The sequence below is a fragment of the Pan paniscus genome, chromosome 15 (assembly GCF_029289425.2).
Source record: "Pan paniscus chromosome 15, NHGRI_mPanPan1-v2.0_pri, whole genome shotgun sequence".
Taxonomy (NCBI): domain Eukaryota; kingdom Metazoa; phylum Chordata; class Mammalia; order Primates; family Hominidae; genus Pan; species Pan paniscus.
Genome location: NC_073264.2, coordinates 9,258,286 through 9,271,792, shown reverse-complemented (window position 1 = coordinate 9,271,792; position 13,507 = coordinate 9,258,286). Strand labels below are relative to the sequence as shown.

At 44.7% G+C, this 13,507-nt stretch overlaps 1 pseudogene; it reads right to left on the bottom strand.

The window, feature by feature from the left end:
• Positions 1–7,427: 7,427 nt before the first annotated feature.
• LOC134729029 (uncharacterized protein C2orf27A-like) lies at positions 7,428–12,819 on the bottom strand (annotated as a pseudogene).
• Between the last annotated feature and the right edge of the window lie 688 nt (positions 12,820–13,507).

Sequence of the window (13,507 nt, the reverse complement as noted above, 5' to 3'; positions counted from 1 at the left end):
GGATCCCTGCCAGGTTTCCAATAAAGAGGCTTCCTCAGGATGCAAACTCATTTCATGAGAAGAGCCTGGCCCCATCAGGCACCTCAGAAACTTGTCAAACATGTCTCCTGCAAGGACTATCCTGTGTGCAACACTGCTAAGCTCCTTGTTTTGGGCAGCACCAGGAGGGGAGGGTCATTTCTTCTTCTGAGACGTGGTGGTTGGGTCCAGGTGACATCCACAGTCTGGGCCCTGACCCCTTTCCCTCTCAGCGGGACCCCTTGAGACACCAGCTTCCCTTCCTTGCTTGGATGTCCACACCAGCAGTTCTACCTACTACATTATTACAGCCAGATCAGGATCAGTGTCCTCTCTCTGGAATAAATGCAGTGACCACTGTTCTTTGAGCATTATTTATCTTAAGTTATTGTTTTAATTAGAAATGTATTTCACTTATATTAGCCAAATTTTCTTTCAATGTAACCAAATTTCTTTTAAGTGAAAATTAATTATTTACCTTCTGCTATCAAGCATTCTATGTACACAAAATGTTTATTGTTTTCAACTTTAGAAAAAATTGAAAATGTCTACATGCTACTAATCTAAAAATACAGGCTCTGGGTTTATATGGTGTTTACCTTTCTTCCAAACTTTAAGGAATAGATATTTAAATGGCATCCACTTTGTTTTAAAATACATAAAATGTTTTAAGTTTTTGACCTCAAAATTTACAGCAGCAAAGCTACTCCGTAATGAATAAACCACAGAATCAAAACAAAGAAAGATTCCACAGACAAGTCTAACCAAAAATACAATTATAAACTAGTTGTTCGAATATCAAAAACCAATTTCAATGACAAATGAATGGTATGAAAACCCCGCAACTGTCAAGTAGAATATATAGAATATATTATACTTGAATGAAATTATGAGTTGAGAGTAGGAAATCTATGTTTAACCCAGCAAATTAAATAATGTTTATGAGGAAATTATACTGCTAATGTTTTATTATTTGCCAAGCTATTCAGTGGAACACAAAGATATTCTTAATGAAGTCGAAAATATATTTTAAAATGATACTGAAGTGGATTAAAAAATAATGAGGACATGAATAACTTTTAAAAGTATTCAGGGATAAAGAGAGAAAAATAAATTTAGATTTCATACATACATAAAATATATTTAAAAAGTTGTGTTTTCTGGTTGCTCAAATAAAAGGAGCAGATATTTAAATTCCATGCCTTTCATTTTAAAGTTTAGGAAATGCTTATAGCTTTCCACACTGACATTTATACTGACACAGTTAATCTAATCGAGTGATAACAAAATCAAAACAAGCAGAATTCTCTTGACCAATCTATTTTCTTGATTTTTAAAAGTCAATGTACTCTCAAAGAAACAAAACTATTATTCGTGGATTCTGTTATTTGAAAACATTTACTGATCATTTACCTTACACCAAGTGATCTCCAGCTCGTGGAAAAATATGTAAAGTTGCCCAGCTGCATTAAGCTTAAACTCTTCTGAAGGAGAAAAGAAGCAATGGAGTAGGGACATTAAAGCAGGAGTGTGGTGATATGGCTGAGACTTCTACTTGCACACTGTGGTAGCTGTGTGGAGAATGGATTGAAAAAAGGGCAATGACAGAAGCTTAAATTAGTATCAAATATGGCAATCCTGTAAATTTAGGTGTCCTTGAAATAAGAATGTATAATAGTTCTCATTATTTCCCCAAGAAATCTCTGCACTTGGCCTTGTGAGGGAAGCGCTATAGTTACCAAGTGGTGGGGGTGGGGAGGTGAATTTGAAACAACATTTGGAATTACTACACTTTAAAGGTAAAGCTGACAGGAATTCCATACACGTCAGATCTGAAAATGTGTGTGTGTGGGTCTGTGTGTGCGTGTGTCTGTGTGTGTGTGTGTGTGTCTGTGTGTGTTTGTGTGTGTGTGAAGCAGGGAGAGAGAGCAAGAGTGAAAGTGAGCAAGAGAGAGAGGAGAGAGAGGGAGAGAATCAGACAGATACAGAAAGAGAGTGACAGAGCTACAGAGACAGAATTAAAAGGGGACACCAAGAATATTGAGCTGAGAAACTATAAAATGGGAGTTGCCATTAAACAGAATGGGGAAGAGCAAATTTGGGGAGTTTCAGTGGCTCAATATACACATATTAATTTTGAGATTCCTAACTGACATCCACGTGGATAAGTCAGGGAGTGTTGGGTGTAGTGTCCAGTGTTTAGGTGTAATATAAAATATCAGGAAATTAATGACACAAACATTAGTAAGAAAGTAAAGATAAGAAGTCAAAGTCCTGAGCCTAATGGTCCTCTAACATTTAAAAAATAGAAAAGATGAAACCTGCAATAAAGGACTAGGGGTAATTATCAAAAACGTGGTGGGGGGAAAGTCGGTTAAGTATTCTGGAATTCTATAAAAAAGTTTTACAAAGAGAAGGTGGAGATCAACTGTGTGAAATTCTGCTGATATATAAATTAAGACGAAGGCCGAGGAGTTATGGTTCAATTTATAGTTTAACAATACGGATAGCACTTATGTTTTGATACGAGCAGCTTCTTTGGATTGAGTAGGTGAGAAATCATATTGGAGTGGCTGCTGAAATGAAAGTCTGATCTCTGGATTCTTAAGGAAAAATTTTATTGGACTGCAGAGACATAAATTGGATTTTTAATTCTGGAGTCAGGATGTGCTCAGTAAACATGTGCCCATTAATGCCTCCTCACATTTTTTTAGCTCGGTATTCTGTTATCTTTTAATAATATAATAATGACTTGCAAAACCTACACCCATTTTGCAGCAAACCGTGACACATGTATACCTGTGTAACAAACCTGCATGTTCTGCACATTTATCCCAGAATTTAAAGTATATATATACTTTATATATATATATATATACTCTCTCTCTCTCTATATATATATATATAGTGAGAGAGAGAGAGAGAGAGACAGACAGACAGACAGACAGAGAGAGAAAGAAAACCCAGCCAAGTGCGGCGGCTCATGATTGTAATCCCAGGGCTTTGGGAGGCTGAGACAGGTCGACCATCTGAGGTCACGATTGAGAAGACCCTGGCCAATATGGTGAAACCCTGTCTTTACTAAACATACAAAAATTAGCTGGGTGTGGTGGGGGACACCTATAGTCCCAGCTACTTGAGAGGCCAAAGCAGGAGAATCACTTGAACCTGGAAGGCAAAGACTGCAGTGAGCTAAGATCACGCCACAGCACTACAGCCTGGGTGACGGGGTGAGACTGCCTCAAAAACAAAAACAAAAAACCCTTTTAATTGACAAATTTTACAAAGACTGATACTAGAGGTTGTTGGACAGGCCGTTTTCCCACATAATATCTTAAGAGTTGCCGATGGACAAGTAAGATGGTAAAATGCCTTTGAAAAACTGACCATACCTGCTATACTTAAATATTCAGATACAAAACTCCCATAAATTCCATCTTGTCATTTATTTCACAAGAAAAAACAAGAGACCTGTATTAAAATATCCATTTCTGTTAAAAATAATAACACTAGGTTTCTTCAAATTTTTTTATTAGTAGCTCTTGTTTTCAGCAGTACAACTTCTAATATATATGTGTATATATATTTAATATATATATGCACATATACATATATGTATATATATTAGATATATATGTATATTATACATATACATATATGTATATATTATGTATATATGTAAATATGCACATATGTGTATGTTATATAGATACAAATATGTATATATGTTATATATATACACAAATGTATATATGTTATATAAATACACAAATGTATATATGTAATATATATACATATTATATGTATATATGTATATATAATATATGTATATTTATATACATAATATATGTATATATATTAGGCAGAGTTTTGCTCTTGTTGCCCAGGCTGCAGTGCAATGGTGCAATCTCGGCTCACTGCCACCTCCACCTCCCGGGTTCAAGCGATTGTCCTGCCTCTGCCTCCCAAGTAGCTGGGATACAGGCATGTGCCACCACCCTCGGCTAATTTTGTATTTTTAGTAGAGATTGGGTTTCACCGTGTTGGTCAGGCTGGTCTCAAACTCCTGACCTCAGGTGATCCACCTGCCTCGGCCTCCCAAAGTGCTGGGATTACAGGTGTGACCACTGTGATCGGCCTATTTTGTATTTTTTAATCTACAACACTCTAAGAACACATATTTTAAATAAATTTGTACATTCAGTGCCTAGAACAAAACCAGCATTTTGTAGATTCCAAAGAATTGTTTGTTGTATAAATGATGAATAACTTAAATAAGTTATTATTTATAACATCTATATACAAACAATATATTACCTGAGAATACAGTGATAACATTTGTTATGTATAAAATGATTGCAATCTCAGTTAAAAATATTTTTTGCATGAGTTATTGTCATATGCAGATGCTCACATTGTTTTGTTTAGATGAAAATGTTTGTAACTACTATGCACATTTTTGTTACTTAAGCCTTTTGGTCTTGCTGCCATAGCAAATACTGTGCCTCTTAAGAACATGAACCTGTTTTACTTCATTTTTTAGCAGATTTCTTAATGAAATATATAGCATACTATTTTGTTTAACACATAAGCAGACACCCTGTCAGAAGCAAAGAGACATCTACTCCACCATTACCACCAATCCCTCTGCTAATGTGGCTGCTGAAGATGTTACCTAGAGCAGAGGACTTTGTGTTCAGCCTAAGCACTTTATATCCTTTATTTTCAATTGGGTAGGAGATAAAATAATTCAGCAGCAATAAAAGTCACACTTCTTAAAGTTGCAGTCTCACCAATGCACCACAATGTAGCAGTCTCTCTTGTGAGGTATCACGTGGGGTTCTTCATCTCACCACCAAGATGATTAAGGAACAGGGACACATGGGTGAGGTTGGAGTGAAAGTTTAATAAGCAAAAGGAGGAAGCTCTCTGCAGCAGACAAGGGCATCCAAGTGGATTGCCGTTTTTACAGTTGAATCAAAAAGCTTTTATAAGAAACTCCTCTCAGCTCTATATAAAACTGTCTGCACAATTCCCTTTATATATCCAGCTGTGGGTATGTGTTTAGTCAAGCACAAAGTGGGCTTCTCTTGTTTGTATAACTGTGGGTTTGTTTTAGGTAAGCCACCCTCCTCCCTGTGCAAGTTCCCACAGAGGCCGCCATGTATATGCCTGAAAAAGGGAGGAAAATTTTACCTGGGAGCTTGCCAATTACACAAATAACAGAAGGCATGTGTGCTGGACCTTGCATGCTTATCTGTTCAGGACTTATCCGTAGGTGCAGTAGTTGTGATTTTTCAGGCAGACAGCTTCCCTGAGGACCAGTCTCTTACTTGTTTACTCAACTAATTTTCCTTTCCTTCTCCCTCAACATTATGCAGCAAAACAGAGCACACTTCTCTTTCCCAGTAAACCAGGTTGGTACTCCACTCTGAATACTTGTATTATTGGATTTCTTAGAAAAAAATATTTGGGATCATAATTTAGATGCCATCAAACAATGAACAAAAACATGCTACTTCGTTTCCCTTCTCTTCTCTTGTTACCAGACAATAGCTAGTTTTCTTTTCTCTCCAACCCCTTTTTTCTGTGCTTCTACCTGATTTTTGAAAAAAACTTCTACACCTTTCCAATCTTAGTATAGCAGACATCAAATATGTGGTCAAACTACATACATAGGAAGAATTAATTTATATAATTATATTCAAGCATTTTAAAATAATTCCCCTTCTGTTTGTTTTGCAGTTATTTTACATAATCAAATGTCTTCCTGATATACTTTCCAACCCAGTGGTTGTCAAGCTCTGCTTTGTTTTCTAATTGCATCAGAATTATCCACAAGTCTTTTTTTTTTTGAGATGGAGTCTTACTGTTGCCCAGGCTGGAGTGCAGTGGCGTGATCTCAGCTCACTGTCATCTCTGCCTCCCTGATTCAAGTGATTCTCCTGCCTCAGCCTCCCATGTAGCTGGGACTACAGGCGTGTACCACCATGCCTGGCTAATTTGTGTATTTTTAGTAGAGATGAAGTTTCACCATGTTGGCCAGGCTGGTTTTGAATTCCTGACCTCAAGTGATCCACTGCCTGGGCCTCCCAAAGTAAGAATTATCCAAAATTCTTATGATAAATATGGATAAATCAGCACAACTCAAGATTTAAGAAATAAAAATTTCCAAGAGAAGAAACCCAGGAATATGCATTGAAAATGTCTCCCTCAGGTGATTCTGATGTGATATGTGGTCTGAGTTTAAAATGCAAGGAAAATTACCTTCCCTGCCCTCCAGTTGGCCCTTATGTCCAGATGTCCCTCTTCCCCTTTCTCATTGTGCTCTCTCCGTCTGTGCCTTTGTTCTATTCTCTCTCCACTTCTCATCCAGATGCCAAGCCCTCTTCCATCAATTGTCTTAAAACTCCAAATGGTCAGTTGCCTCTAAACTTTCCTCTGTCCCATGAACAAGTTATGCAGGCAAATGCAGAATTTAAGCTTGGACCAAGCTGAATCAAGAGCTGCAATTAAAGGTTTCCCTAAGCCCAGAGGGGACCAGCGAATACTTATAGAAGATTTTGGATTTCCTCTGAATGCATAAGGCTCTGGGTAACCTGATTCTATAGACCAAATGTTATTGTCCCCCTCAAATTCAAGTGCTGAAATCTAATTCCCTATGTGATGATATTTGGAGGTAGGGCCTTGGGGAATGATTAGCTCATGAAGGCAGGGGCCACAGGAGTGGGATTAGTAGCCCCTATTGAAGGCACCATAGAGAGCTCCCTCATCCCTTCTGTCATATGAGGACATGGTAGAAACATGGCTGTCTATGAACCACAAAGCAAGCCCACACCAGACATGGAATCTGCTAACCACTTGACCTTGAATTTTGCCATCTCCAAAACTGAAAGAAACAAATTGGTTTATAAGCTTCCTCATCTATGGCATTCTGTTTCGACCCCAGATTAGCTAAAAACACCAAAATATCAACTTGTACACCAAATTTTGGAAATGGATGCTAAAACTTTGATGGCAAAAGGTGACTGATCTGCTTGAGAAATGAAGCTACATGATCCCTCTTTCCACAAAGCTGGAGGGAGAGTCAACACAAGCAAAAATAGGTCAAAGTCTTCTAAAAGCCATACCTGAAGGGTTTTCAATATCACTTGATCAGATCGTAATTTAATCACACAAAGAGCCATAACAAAACACACAACTATCAGAGGTTTTCAATGTCACCTTAAAAACATCATCTACAATATTAGGGAGTGAAAGAAGTCATGGAAGTTTCAAAAAGTCAAACTTTATTTCAGTGTTATGGTAGAAATTTGAGATTCTTAGTTAGGCTATGAATAAATCCTTGGGCAGGTGCAGGCATGGAGATTCTGGGGTGCAGCTGCTGAGTTTAAATCTTCCTTTGGAGATGCCCCCTGGCCCCCTCAACCCCTGTCTGCCTGTCAAGAAGAGGCCATCCTGGGCAGAACATTAGAGGCAAATGGCCCAAATGCCTAGCTGAGGGCAAACCTCCATGCCTGGAGGAGGAGGTTGCCTCTGGGAGCAGGAGGACCTGCTGGAACCCCTGCTCACAGGCTCCTTTTCTTGCTCTCCAGCACCTCCTGTAGGCAGGCAAACACCCCCAGCAGCAGTAGTAGCAGGCTCTTCATCAGCAGGGCTGCTGCTCTGCTGAATGAGAGAAGTCCCTCTCCAGTGAGGCAGAGGAGCCCAGGTTGCACACCCTGGTCTCTGCCTCCATAGCTTCCACTGTGCCCAGGACTGGGAGCAGTGTGGGAGCTGCTGGCTGGAGCTGTGCTGGTCACCCCCTCTCTGCCACCTCTAGCTCCAGCCACACTTTCAGCTCCAGGGCTGAGGCCGGTGGCTGTACAGGAGGTGCCATGAAGTCAGGCAGCTTCTCACTGGGCTGGTCCTGGGCAGTCCCAGGGCAATGGCAGGAGGGCTCTGGAGCCTCCTCTAGCTCCAGCACTGTCCCTGGAGGGGGCTTTGACCCTGGTGCTGGCACTGGCTCAACAGCTGGCACTGGAAATAGCTGTATTTCTGCACCTGAAGCAGGAACTGAAAAAGGAGAGAGGTCACCAATATCACTCACTTTCCACTGGAATTTCCAAACATGAAAACAACCTCACTGAAGTTAAAGGAATTTCAGCCTGAAAACATTGTCCCTGGAAAGACTTCCAGACTGCAGGTGACCTCAGCATGTGCCTGTGTCTCAATGAGCTCCAGAGGCTCCAGCTGGACAAGGACAATGTACAGATGTGGCCCTGGTGGGATCACTGGTGAGGCCTGGCCTGGTAGCTCCATCTGGGGCGTGATGTCTACCTGGTGACTCCTGTCCTGTGGTACCTGGGGGCACCTTCTGCTAAATGGCCAGAGGCATCTGGGGTGAGGGATGAGCCTACAAGGGCATTGTCAGAAAAGAAAATTCTCACTCCTGCCATTCCTGAAGCAGGAGCCTTGAGATGTGGGGATGCAGCACAAGAACATCTTGCTCTCTTGAGCATCTCCCACCAAGTGAGCTGGCTATGGGGCTAACTCTAGGATGTGGGTGCCTGGTTATCAGGATTCTTTTTTTTTTTTTTTTTTTTTTTTTTTTTTTGAGACATAGTCCCATTCTGTTGGCCAGGCTGGAGTGCAGTTTCATGATCTCAGCTCACTGCAATATCCGCCTACCGGGTTCAATCAATTCTCCTGCCTCAGTCTCCTGAGTAGCTGGGATTACAGGCACAAGACATGCACCACCACACCTGGCTAGTTGTTTTTTTGTTTTTGTTTTTGTTTTTTGAGACAGAGTCTCGCTCTGTCTCCCAGGCTGGATGGAGTGCAGTGGCGCGATCTTGGCTCACTTCAAGCTCCGCGTCCTGGGTTCATGCCATTCTTCTACCACAGCCTACCGAGTAGCTGGGACTACAGGCACCTGCCACTATGCCCGGCTAATTTTTGTATTTTTAGTAGAGATGGGGTTTCACTGTGTTAGCCAGTATGGTCTCGATCTCCTGACCTTGTTTGTTTTTTGTATTTTTAGTAGACATGTGGTTTTACCGTGTTGGTCAGGCTGGTCTCGATCTCCTGATTTCATGATCCTCCTGCCTCAGCCTCCCAAAGTGCTGGGAATACAGGTGTGAGCCACTGTGCCTGGCCTGGTTACCAGAATTCTAAGTTCCGTTAGGGTCTGTTGTCAAGGAAGTGAGGTCGCTTCTTTAAGGTTCCATCCCCTTGGCCTCCTCCTTCCAGAAGACCTACTCAGGACCCCAGTGGGCTGCTGACTGCTCACCTTCCCCACAGGTCAACTTCCTTACCTGTACACAGTTATGTCCACCCAGGGCCTGCTTGGACACCTGCACCTGATATTCACCAGGGGCCTAGGAATCCACTTGGGGCCTTGGAACCTACAGAGGCCTAATGTTACCCTGCAGATTGGGTAGCCACGTGGGGACCAGGCATCAACCTGGGTACTGTGGTTGACCTGTGGGCTAATGTCCAGCTGGGGACTGGTTATTCACCTGAGGCCTGATGCGTACCTGGGGCCGAATATCCCCCTCAGGGTGAATTCCACCTCAGGCCTGTATGTCCACCTGGAGCCTGATGTCTTCCTTAGATCTGTGTCCCACTGGGGCCTTGTGTTCACCAGGGACTGGTATCCAGCTGTGGCCTGATGACCTACTGCATCCTGTTGCTCACCTACGGCCTGGTGTCTACCTGGGGCTTGGTGATCACCTGGGAGCTGGATATCAACCTGGGGCCTGGGTGTCCACTTAAGGCCTGATGTGGGCCTGGGGCCTGATTGTCCACCTGGGGACTTGGTGTCCACCTTGGGTCTGATGTCTACCTGAAGTTAGGTATCTACCTAAGGCTTGGTGTCTACGTGTGCCCTGATGTCCACATGAGTCTGGCGTTTGGTTGGGGCCTGCTGTACATCTGGGAACTTGGTGTCTATCTGAGGCCTGATGTCTACCTGGTGACTGCCATCCTCTGGAGGCCTGATATCCACCTGGGAATGGTTTATCCATGGAAATGGTTATGTCCACATGGGGCTGGATGTTGCCCAGCGGCTAGATGTCCACCTGTGGCCCCGTGTCCACCTAGGGCCTGATGTCCACCTGGGGCATGGTGTTCACCTGAAACCTGGGTGTTTACATAGGGCCTGATGTCCAGCTGGTGCCTAGGTGCCCACTGGTGGCCTTGTGTTAACCTGGGGACTGGTATCCAGCTGGGTCCTAATGACAACCTGGGTTGAATTATTCACCTAGAGTTTGGTATTCACTTAGGGCTTGAGTGTCAGCCTTCGACCTGGTGTCCACCTGGGCCTTGGGTATCAAACTAGGGGTTTGGTATCCAGTTGAGACATCATTTGCACCTGGGGTCTGAGTGTTCACATGAGGCCAGATGACCACTGGGGGCCTGAATGTCAACCTGGGTTCTGAAATTCACTGGAAGCCTAAGTATCCACTTGGGGCCTGATGTCCACCTGGGACTAGGTGTCAACATGTGGCTTGATGTAAACCTCTAGTTCAGTGCCCATCTTGGGCCTGATGTCCACTGGGGGACTGATGTTCACCTTTGATCTGAAGTCTACCTGGAAACCGTGTATTCACCCATGGCCTGATGGTAACCTGGGGTTGAATGTCCAACTGTGGCCAGATGTGCACCCAGATCCTGGGCATCCACCTGGGGCCTGATGTTCATCTGGGGCCTGGAGTTCACCTGAGGCACGATGTCCACCTGAAGCCTAATGTTCATCGGAGTGCTGAGTCTAATGTACTCCTGGGTTCTAGTGTCCTCTTGGGACCTGATGTCTACCAGGATCCTGGTATCCACTTGGGGCCTGGTATCCACCTAGGACTTGATATTCACCTGGGGCCTGGGAATCCACTTGATAACTGGTGCCCATCAGGGTCCTATGTTCACCTTGGGACTGGGTAACCACCTGAGGCCTGATGTCCACCTAGGGCATAAGTGTTTAGCTGGGGTCTAGTGTTCACATGGGGCCTGATGTCAACCTTGAGCCCAGGTATTCACCAGGAGACTAGTGTGCAGCTGGGACCAGATGTTCACTTGGGGCCTGGTGTCAACTTGAAGCATGGTTGTCAACCTAGGACCTGATGTCCAGTCCAGTGTCCACCTTGGGCCTGTTTACTACCCGGGGCCTGTGTGTCCACATAGACCCCGATGTCAATCTGGGGCCTGGGTATTTACCAGAGGCCTGGATACTCATTGGTACATTATGTCTACTGGAGTCTTTGTGTCAATCTGAGCTCTGATGTCCACTTAGAGATTGGGTATCCACCTAAGGCCTGTTGTTTACATGGGGCCTGTAACACGAGGTTCCAGATGAACTCAGATGTCCACCTGAGGCCTGATGTCCACCTGAGTTCTGAGTGTTAACATAGGGCCTGCTGTCAACCTGGGACCTAAGTATTTACCTAGGGCCTGGGTGTCCACCTGGGGCCTGACTTCCAAATAGATCTTGTGTCAACAGGTGGCCTGATGTCCACTTTGGGCCTAGGTAACTTCCTGATGACTAATGCCCACATGGCTCCTAAGGACCATCTGAGGCCTGTTATTAATTTAGAGACTGGTACACACCTGGAGTCCAGGTATCCACTTGGGACCTGATGTTCACCTGGAGTGTACAAATTCATGTGGGGCCTGGTGTCCACCTTGAGTGTGTGTATCCAATTGAGTGTGGTGTCCACCTGGAGTCCAGTGTATACCCGGGGCCTGATGTACACATGGGGCCTGGGCATCCATCTAGGACCTGATATTCAGATGAGGGCTGGCGTTCTCCTGGCCTGGTGTCCACATGGAGCCTGGATATACACTTGGAGCCTGGATATACACTTGGAGCCTGATGTCCCAGGTGGATACCTGGGCCCCAGTGGTCATCAAATCCAAGGAAACTCTCAGGCCCCAGGTGCACATAAAGCTCCAAGTGACCACCTAGGGCACAGGTTGATACACAGGGTCCAGGTGGACACTGGGTGCAAGATGAACACCAGGCCCCTGGTGAACACCAAGCCCCAGGTGTCTACCTAGTCCTCAGGTGGACACCAGGCACTAGATTGACACACAGGTACCAGGTGGATATCAGGCTGCAGGTGAACATCAGGCCTCAGGTGGTTGGGTTACTTATAGCATAGGTGGCCATCAGGTCCCAGGTCTATATCCACTCCCCACCTGAAAATCAGGATCCAGGTGGATACCCATGTTCTAGGTGAACACCAGTTTCCAAATGGACATCAGGCTCCAAGTGAACACACAGGCCCCAGTTCAATACCAGCCTCAGGTAGACATCAGGATCCAGGTGGACCCCAGGCCCAATGTGCATGCCTAGTCTCTTGGAATACATCATTTTCAAAGTGGACACCCAGATTCCTTGTAAACATCTGGTGCCAGGTGGATATCTGCCTGCAGGAGGACATCAGGCCCCAGGTGGACCCCAGGCCCAACGTGCATGCCTAGTCTCTTGGAATACATCATTTTCAAGGTGGACACCCAGATTCCTCGTAGACATCTGGTGCCAGGTGGATATCTGGCTGCAGGAGGACATCAGGCCCCAGGTGGAGACCCAGTACACAGGTGTAAATAAGGCTCCAGTATTTCATCAGGCCCCAGTTAAACACTTGACTAAAGGTGTGCATCAAGACCCAGGTTGACACCCAGGCTTCAGTGCACACTAGGCCCAAAGTGTACACCTGTGCCAAGGTGGGCATCAGGCCCAAGGTTTACACCAGACTCCAAGTGGACATCAGGTTCCAGGTTGACACCAGTCTCTAAGTAGATCCTTAAGCCCCAATTGGTCATCAGGCCCAAGGTGGATAGCTTGACCCCAGGAGGTCTCCATGTCCCAGGCAGTCCTCAGGTGGACACTAAGCCCTAGATTAACACAAGGTCTGAGATGGTTTCAGCCCCTGTGTGGACTTTAGTCATAAGGAGCTTACCTAGGCCCTAAGTGGACATCAGGCCCCAGGTTGACACAATGAACCATGTAGAAGTCAGGCTCTAAGTAGACACCCAGGCCCTAGGTAAATACTTTGGTCCCAAGCCAACATCAGGCCCTATGTGGACACCCAGACTCCAGGCAGATGTCAGGCCCCAGGTGAACACTGAACTCAGGGTGGTCATCAGGCCCTAGGTTGACACATAGGCCACAGGTAGACAACAGGCATAGGTGAACTTCAGGCTAAATATGAACGTCGGGCTCCAGGAAGAAGTCTGTGCCCCAGTTAAACACTGGGTCTTAGGTAGACATCAGGCCTCAAATGGATGCCCAGGCCCCAGGTGGATATAAGGCCTCAGGCAAACACCAGATCCCAGGTAGATATTAGACACAAGATGGACACTCAGGCCACAAGTGAACATCTGTTCCCAGATGGACATCCATCCCAAGGTGGACATCAGGCCAGAGATGTACACCCAGGCCCCAGGAGAACCCCAGGCCCCAGGAGGACACTCAAGCGCCAGAAGGACACCCAGTCCCTAGGTAACTAAA